This window comes from Otolemur garnettii, unplaced genomic scaffold (genome assembly GCF_000181295.1).
Source record: "Otolemur garnettii isolate 467f Iridium unplaced genomic scaffold, OtoGar3 scaffold00081, whole genome shotgun sequence".
Classification (NCBI taxonomy): domain Eukaryota; kingdom Metazoa; phylum Chordata; class Mammalia; order Primates; family Galagidae; genus Otolemur; species Otolemur garnettii.
The window spans coordinates 454,803-463,338 of NW_003852476.1; the positions used below are offsets into that span (position 1 = coordinate 454,803).

Consider the following 8,536-nt stretch of genomic DNA (forward strand, 5'->3'; position numbering starts at 1 on the left):
TTTAAGCCATTTAATGGAGCTGGAAGTAGAGTCATTTTCCCCCAATGCACACAGTAGAGATAGATATATGAAAAAACAAAGTTAAATATCTCTTTCTAATAGGTGGGGGAAAATGTATACTGAGTGGTCCAAACAGGAAATACTCATTGCACAAGGGGAGAGACAGTATGTCTGGGGTGCAAGCAAGGAGAAGAGCACTTTGGAACACATGTGATCCCCGAACAACAACCCATCCAAGGACAGTTATTAGGAGAGCTTGACATAGATGATCTACTCTGAGCTCATTTGTAAAGGGACATCTTTGAGAGCACACCATTAAGATAAGCCATGTTGAGAGTGAGCAGCTGAGGCAAGATGGGTCAAAGTCAGAGTGGTGGTCATGGTCCTGGAGGTGGCAAGGATGACAAGGATAAGAAAAAGAAATATGAACCTCCTATACAAACCAGAGTAGGGAAAAAGAAGAAAAAAACAAAGGGACCAGATGCAGCCAGTAAACTACCACTGGTGATACCTCACACTCAGTCCCAATTAAAATTGTTGAAGTTAGAGAGAATTAAAGACTATCTTCTCATGGAGGAAGAATTCATTAGAAATCAGAAACAAATGACACCATTAGAGGAAAAGCAAGAGGAAGAAAGATCAAAAGTGGATGATCTGAGAGGAACCCCAATGTCAGTAGGAACCTTGGAAGAGATCATTGATGACAATTATGCCATCGTGTCCACATATGTGGGCTTAGAACACTATGTCAGCATCCTTTCATTTGTAGACAAGGATCTTGTGAAACCAGGCTGTTTGGTCCTGCTCAACCACAAGGTGCATGCCCTGATAGGGGTGCTGATGGATGACACAGATCCCCTGGTCACAGTGATGAAGGTAAAAAAGGCACCCCAGGAAACCTATGCTGATATTGGGGGCTTGGACAACCAAATCCAGGAAATGAATCCATGGAGCTTCCTCTCACCCATCCTGAATATTATGAAGAGATGGGTATAAATCCCCCTAAAGGGGTCATTCTCTATGGTCTGCCTGGCACAGGTAAAACCTTGTTAGCCAAAGCAGTAGCAAACCAAACCTTGGTCACTTTCTTGAGAGTGGTTGGCTCTGAACTCATTCAGAAGTACGTAGGTGATAGGCCCAAATTTGTTTGGGAATTGTTTTGAGTTGCTGAAGAACATGCACCTTCCATTGTGTTTATTGATGAAATCGATACCATTGGGACAAAAAGATATGACCCAAATTCTGGTGGTGAGATAGAAATTCAGCGGATAATGTTGGAACTGTTGAACCAGTTGGATGGATTTGATTCAAGGGGAGATGTGAAAGTTATTATGGCTACAAACCAAATAGAAACTTTGGATCCAGCTCTTATCAGACCAGGCCACATTGACAGGAAGATAGAGTTTCCCCTGCCTGATGAAAAGATTAAGAAGTGCATCTTTCAGATTCACACAAGCAGGATGACCCTGGCTGATGATGTAACACTGGATGACTTGATCATAGCTAAAGATGATCTCTCTGGTACTGATAGTAAGGCAATTTGTACAGAAGCTGGTCTGATGGCCTTAAGAAAATGTAGAATGAAAGTAACAAATGAAGACTTCAAAAAATCTAAAGAAAATGTTCGGTATAAAAAACAAGAAGGCCCTGAGGGGCTTTATCTCTAGTGAACCACAGTTGCTGTCAGGAAAATGGGAGTTTACCTGACCCCAGAGATGAGGTTGGAGAAGCTGCCCAGAGTCATCCATGTTCCAGTTGACTGATATTAGCAAACATCCTCTGTATCTTTTGGAATGTGATGTGTAAGCTGCCCCTTAGGTGGCCTTCATCTGCTGGTCAGTGTGCAGCACTCTGCTTCCCAATAAAGCGGGCTCTTTTCACAAACACTTCATTCATACCTGTTTCTGGAGTCTTCACTCCAATCAGCCTTAACAAGTAGGTGGATCTAGCTTTAGGGAAACTTCTGGGTGAGAAGCCTCAGGCCATAGTCAAAAGGAGCCGACATTAGTGCCTGTTGTACCTACCTCCCCCACTATTATACCCTCCCTAAAGCTGGTGGTTCAATAGTGATTGGGGGAATATGATTATAACCACACAGCCAGTAGTCTTTGTTTAAATAATAAAGGGTGGCTGGGCATCCCAGCATTTTGGAAGGCTGAGATGGTAGGATCACTTGAAGCTAGGAGTTCAAGACCAGCCTGGGCAATAGACCAGCTTGTCTCGACAAAAAAAAATTTAAAATTTAGCTGTGTGTTGTAGTGTATACCTGTAGTCCCAGCTACCCAGGAGGCTAAGGTGGGAAGATCATTTGAGCCCAGGAAGTCAAGGTTATAATGAGCCATGATGGTGTCATTGCACTCTAGCCTGGACCAAAAAAAAAAAAAAATTTTTTTTTTAATAAAAAAGCCAGAATTAATATGGCTGTGTTTCCAAAGCAATATACAGCTTTCCTTTTTTCTAAGTTCTGTGGACCATTTGGGTTCCCTACATTCTGGAAACTGGAAATAAGTCCTGGTGTTTTTAAGAGACTCCTAAAAGAAATTCTGAAAATCAGGAGAGTCTCTTATCAACCTTGCCCTCCCTGTACTTAGGCTCAGAAATCTCATCTGTTTCACAAGTGTTCAGACACATGTCAGAACTTCCTTCAGCTTCCTTTCTCCATTTATTTTCTTTATTTCTTTTTCTGATCTAATGGTTCCCAAAGCTGTCAGGTGCAGCAGATCAAGGTAAGTATCCACTTGCCAGGGTGGCCTGGGCTTGGGAAGCTTACGCTTCCCAAGTGAAGAAGGTGTATTAGGTTTTCTGTTAACCACCATGACAAGTTATCCCAGATGTAGCTTAACTTGGTCTACCAAGAGCTCCTGAGAACAGTGACACTGATTATAACAAGCACATGTAGGCCCAGATCTTTGCTTCAAAATACTCGACTAAAGAACTCAAGCTCAAAAAGAAAAGTGCAAACAACCCCACTAATCACTGGGCAAGAGACATGAACAGAATCATTTTCCCAAGGGGACAGATGAATAGCCAACACATGAAAAAATGCTTATCATCTCTAATCATTAGAGAACCACAAATCCAAACCACTTTGAGATTATCAGCCCCAGTGAGAATAGCCCCCATCACAAGATCCCAAAGTCTGGGGGGTGCAAAGAGGGAAACACTTGTGCACTTATGCACTATGGGTGGGATTGCAAATTAGTACAGAGTTTTTGGAAAGAAGTGTGGAGAATCTTCAGAGAGCTTCCGTTTGATCTGCAATCCCAATACTAGGTATCTACCCAAAAGAAAAAAAATCATTTTATCATTAAGGACATATGCAATAGAATATAGCAGCTCAACTTGCAATTGCAAAGATGAAAATAACCCAAGTGCAGATAGCGCAATAAACTGTGTAGTATATGTATACCATGGAATATTATTCAGCCATAAAAAGATGGGGACTTTGAAAAAAAAAAAATAAGATGAGCCATGTCTTGTCAGTAGGTGTTGTAAGGAAATGCTAACATGTATGTCTAAGTCAGAGCTAATCCCACCAAGGAACCGAAGCTTCTCAAAGATGATGCTCATGTTGACTTTTTGGTTGTGAGCCGTACTAGCTCTGCTTTTGGTTTAGTTTGGAGATGGGAAACTAATTGGTCTTCCTAATACCATAGCCCAGATCACACGGTGCAGGAGAGAAATGGATCTCAGAGCTTTTTCAGTCTAATCCTTCAAATGGATGAGGGAGGGAAAGGCTTAACTCAAGATGTAGATGTAGATGCAAACTCAAGTTGTAGTTGTAGATGCAAATCACATGTACATTTGAGGACTTATCAGTCCCAGCTACTTGGGAAGCTGAGGCAAGAGAATTGCCTAGGCCCAGGAGTTGGAGGTTGCTGTGAGCTGTGTGATGCCATGGCACTCTACTGAGGGTGATAAAGTGAGACTGTCTCTACCAAAAAAAAAAAAAAAAAAAGAAAGAAAGAAAAGAAAGAAACAAAGAAAAGAAAGAAAGAAAGAAAGAAAGAAAGAGATTCATCGAGTGCCTGTCACAGATCTGGACCTGCTCTCAGATGAGGATATAGCAGTAAGGAAGATAGATATGGACTTTGCAACCAGGGTCTAGAGAGAAGAGACAGAAAAAAATCAAGTAAAATAAATGAGTTGGAAATCATAAGTATTATAAAAGAAATCAAACAAGGATGGCATAAACTAGTGAAAAACAAGAGGGAGATAATCTAGATAAGAAAAGAAAGTAAAAAGAAAAGAAATGTGTGAAGTACCACAGCTACTTCTCCCCTCTCCCACTCTTTTCTTCTCCCTCATCCTCTCTCCCCTCTCTCCTTCTTTCTCCTTCCTCTCCTTTCCCCCTTTCCAGACTATACTTGTGTTTTATCTTTCATGTGGGCATCCAGGTAAACACAGAAGATGTAAAGTCTATTCTTTTCTTTTCTTTTTTCTTTTCTTATGGCTGAATGGTATTCCATGGTATATATATATACCAGTTTGTTAATCCATTCATGGCCCTTGGATTGCTTCCACATCTTGGCAATTGTAAATTGAGTTGAATAAACATTCTGGTGCAAATGTCCTTGTGGCAAAATGGAAGGTCAGCTTTTAGTTCTTTGAGGAGTCCTCATACTTCTTTCCATAAAGGTGTATTAGTTTGCAATCCTACCGGCGGGGCAAAAGTGTTGATTTCTCTTCACATCCATGCCAGCATCTGCAGATTCAGGACTGTGATGTGGGCTAATCTCACGGGGGTTAGGTGATATCTCAGAGTGGTTTTGATTTGCTTTCTGTGATGATTAGGGGCAATGAGCATTTTTTTCATGTGTTTGTTGGACATTCATCTTCATCTTCAGAGAAGTTTCTGTTCAAGTCTCTTGTCCACTTATAAATGGGGTTGTTTGCCCTTTTCTTCTTGATTAATTCGAGTTCTCTCTAGATTCTATTCATCAGCCCTTTGTCAGATTCATGGCATATAAACCTTATCCCTTAATTTAATTTAATTTTATTTTTGAGGCAGAGCCTCAAGCTGTCACCCTGGGTAGAGTGCCATGGTATCACAGCTCACAGCAACCTCCAACTCCTGGTCTCAAACTATTCTCCTGCCTCTGCCTCCTAAGTAGCTGGGACTACAAGCACTCACCACAATGCCTGGCTATTTTTTGGTTGCAGCTGTCATTGTTGTTTTTGGCGGGCCCAGGATAGTTTCAAACCTGCCAGCTCAGGTGTATGTGGTTGGAACCTTAGCCGCTTGAGCCACAGGCACCAAGCCCTCCCTTTCTTTTATTATTATTTTTTATAAAATCATTACTTTGTACATTGATGCCTTTATGGGGTTCAGTGTACTGCTTTGATATACAATGTGAGATGCTTACATTGAACTAAGTAACACATCCATCACAATTATACTCATTTCTTAATACTTTTGAAATGTACATCATGCACATTAGGTGAGGTTCCCACAAATACCCTTGCTCTTCCCTTGTCTTCTCTCCTCTCCCCTCTCTCTCCTCTTCCCTTCTACTTTCTGGACTATAGTTATGTTTTGCCATTCATATGAATGTGTAGGTGATTATATATTGATTCCGTAGTAGTATTGAGTATACTGAATAATTTTTTTCCATTCTTGAGATACATTACTAAGGAGAAAATGTTCCAGCTCCACCTGGGTAAACATAAAAGATGTGAAGTCTCCATCTTTTTATGGCTGCATAGTATTCCATAGAGTACATATATCACAATTTGTTAATTCATTCATGGGTCAGTGGGCACTTGAGCTGTTTCCATGTCTTGGCAATTATGAATTGCGAATAAACATTCTGGTGCAAATGTCTTTGTTGTAAAATAATTTCTGATCATCTGGGTATATACCTAGTAGAGGAATTGCAGGATTCAATGGCAGGTCTACTTTAAGTTTCTTGAGTGTTCTCCAAACTTCTTTCCAAAAAGGTTGTATTAGCTTGCATTCCCATCAGCAGTGTAGAAGTGTTCCCTTCTCATCACATCCACACCAACATCTGAAGTTTTGGGATTTTGTGATGTGGGCTAATCTTACTGGAGTTAGATGATATGCCAAGTGGTTTTGATTTGCATTTCTCTAATGATTAAGGATGATGAGCATTTTTTCATGTGTTTATAGGCCATGCACCTGTCTTCATCAGAGAAGATTCTGTACAAGTCTCTTGTCCACATAGAAATTGGGGTATTTGTAATTTTCTTTTTTTTATTGAATGGTAATTATGTACATTAATGCACTTCTGGGGTACAATGTGGGGTTTTCACATGCAATCCGAAATACTTCCATCAAACTGGTCAACAGAGCCTTCATATAATTTTCTCAGTTATTGTTTTAAAACGTTCACATTCTACTCTTAGAAATATTTGTAATTTTCTTATTGGTTAGTTTGAGTTCTCTGTAGATTCTAGTTATCAGACCTTTTCTGGAGCATAACCTGCAAAAATATTCTCCATTCTGAAGGTTGTCTGTTTACTTTACTTACTGTGCTCTTGGTTGTGCAAAAGTTTTTAGTTTGATCAGATCCCAGTAATGTATTCTTGGTATTGCTTCAATTGCCCAGGGGGGATCCTCCTCATAAAATATTCTCCCAGGCCAATTTCTTCAAGTGTTTTCCTTGCACTCTCTTCTAGTATTTTTACAGTTTCATGTCTTAAGTTTAAATATTTTATCCAGTGAGAATCAATTTTTATTAATGGTGAAAGATGTGGGTCCAGTTTCAGTCTTCTACAGGTTGCTAGCCACTTCACATAGCACCATTTATTAAATAGGGAGTCTTTCCCCCATTGAATATTTTTTATATTAAGCCTTGATAGGCTTATCAAGGACCAAATGATGGGAAGTAGCTGGGTTCATCCTTTAGTTCTCTATTCAGTTTCATGAATCTACCTGTCTGGTTTTGTGCCAGTACCATACTGTTTTGATCATTATAGATTTATAGTATAGCCTGAAGTCTGGTAAAGTGATTCTGCCTGATTTGTTCTTATTTCTGAGTAATGTATTTACTATTCAATGTTTTTTCTGATTCCATATAAAATGAAGCACTATTTTTTCAAGCTCTTCAAAGTATGACAATGGTGCTTTAATAGGGATTGCATTAAATCTGTAGATTGCTTTGGGCAGAATGGACATTTTAACCATGTTGTTTCTTCCCAGCCATGAGCATGGTATGTTTTTTCATTTGTTAATATCTTCAGTTATTTTTTTCTCAGAGTTTCATAATTTTCTATATAGAGATCTTCCACATCCTTTGTCAGGTAAATTCCCAGATATTTTATCTTCTTTGGCACTGCTGTAAAAGGAATAGAGTCCTTGACTATATTTTCAGCTTGAATACTGTTGGCATAAAGCTACTAATTAGTAAGTATTAATTTTGTATCCTGAAATACTGCTGTATTCCTTCATCACTTCTAAGAGTTTGGAGGTGAGTCCCTGGGATTTTCCAGGTATAAGATCATATCATCAGTGAAGAGCGAGAGTTTGATCTCCTCTGATCCTATTTGGATACACTTGATCACCTTCTCTTGTCTGATTGCAATGACTAAGACTTACATTACTATGTTGAATAGCAGTAGAGACAGCGGGCATCCTTGCCTGGTTCCTGATCTGAGTGGAAATATTTGCAATTTTACTGCATTCAATATGATATTTTCTGTGGGTTTGCTGTAGATGGCCTCTATCAGTTTAAGAAATGTCCCTTCTATGCCTATTTTATTGAATGTTCTGATCATGAAAGGATGCTGGATGTTATTAAAGGCTTTTTCTGCATTAATTGAGAGAATCATATGGTCTTTGTTTTTTATTTTATTGATGTGATGTATTATGTTTATAGATTTATGTATGTTGAACCAAACCTGTAACCCTGGAATAAAACCAACTTGATCATGGTGTACAATTTTTTTGATGTGTTGTTGAATTCTGTTTGCTAAGATTTTATTGATTATTTTTACATCAATATTCATGAATAATAATGGTTTATAATTTTCTTTTTTTGTTGAATCCTTTCCTGGTTTGGCAATCGCAGTGACATTTGATTCATCAATTGTGTTGGGAAGCATTCCTCCTTATTCTATGCTGTGGAAAAGGTTGTATAATATAGGTACTAGTTCTTCTTGAAAGGTTTGATAGAATCTGGATGTGAAGCCATCTGGTCCCGGACTTTTTTTTATTGGAAGATTTCATATTGTTTATGTTATTTCAGTGATTGATATAGGTCTATTCAAGATTTCTAATTATTTCTGGTTGAGTCTAGGAAGGTGGTGTGCTTCCAGGTATCGGTCCATTTCCTTCAGATGTTCATATTTCTGGGAATAGGAAGTTTGTTGTAGTAATCATTGAGGATGTTTTGAATTTCTGAGGTGTTTGTTATTTCTCCTTTATCATTTCTGATAGGTGATGTTAGAGATTTTACTTTTCTGTTTCTGGTTAGGTTGGCCAAAGGTTTATCAATTTTATTAATCTTTTCAAAAAACCAACTTTTTGTTTCATTAATCTTCTGAATGATTCTTTTGTTTTCATTTCATTTAATTC

The 8,536-nt window shown here is 38.7% G+C and overlaps 1 pseudogene; it reads left to right on the top strand.

Moving 5' to 3' along the window:
- The first annotated feature begins 354 nt into the window (after nucleotides 1–354).
- LOC100955349 lies at nucleotides 355–1,667 on the top strand (annotated as a pseudogene).
- The last annotated feature ends 6,869 nt before the right edge of the window (nucleotides 1,668–8,536 follow it).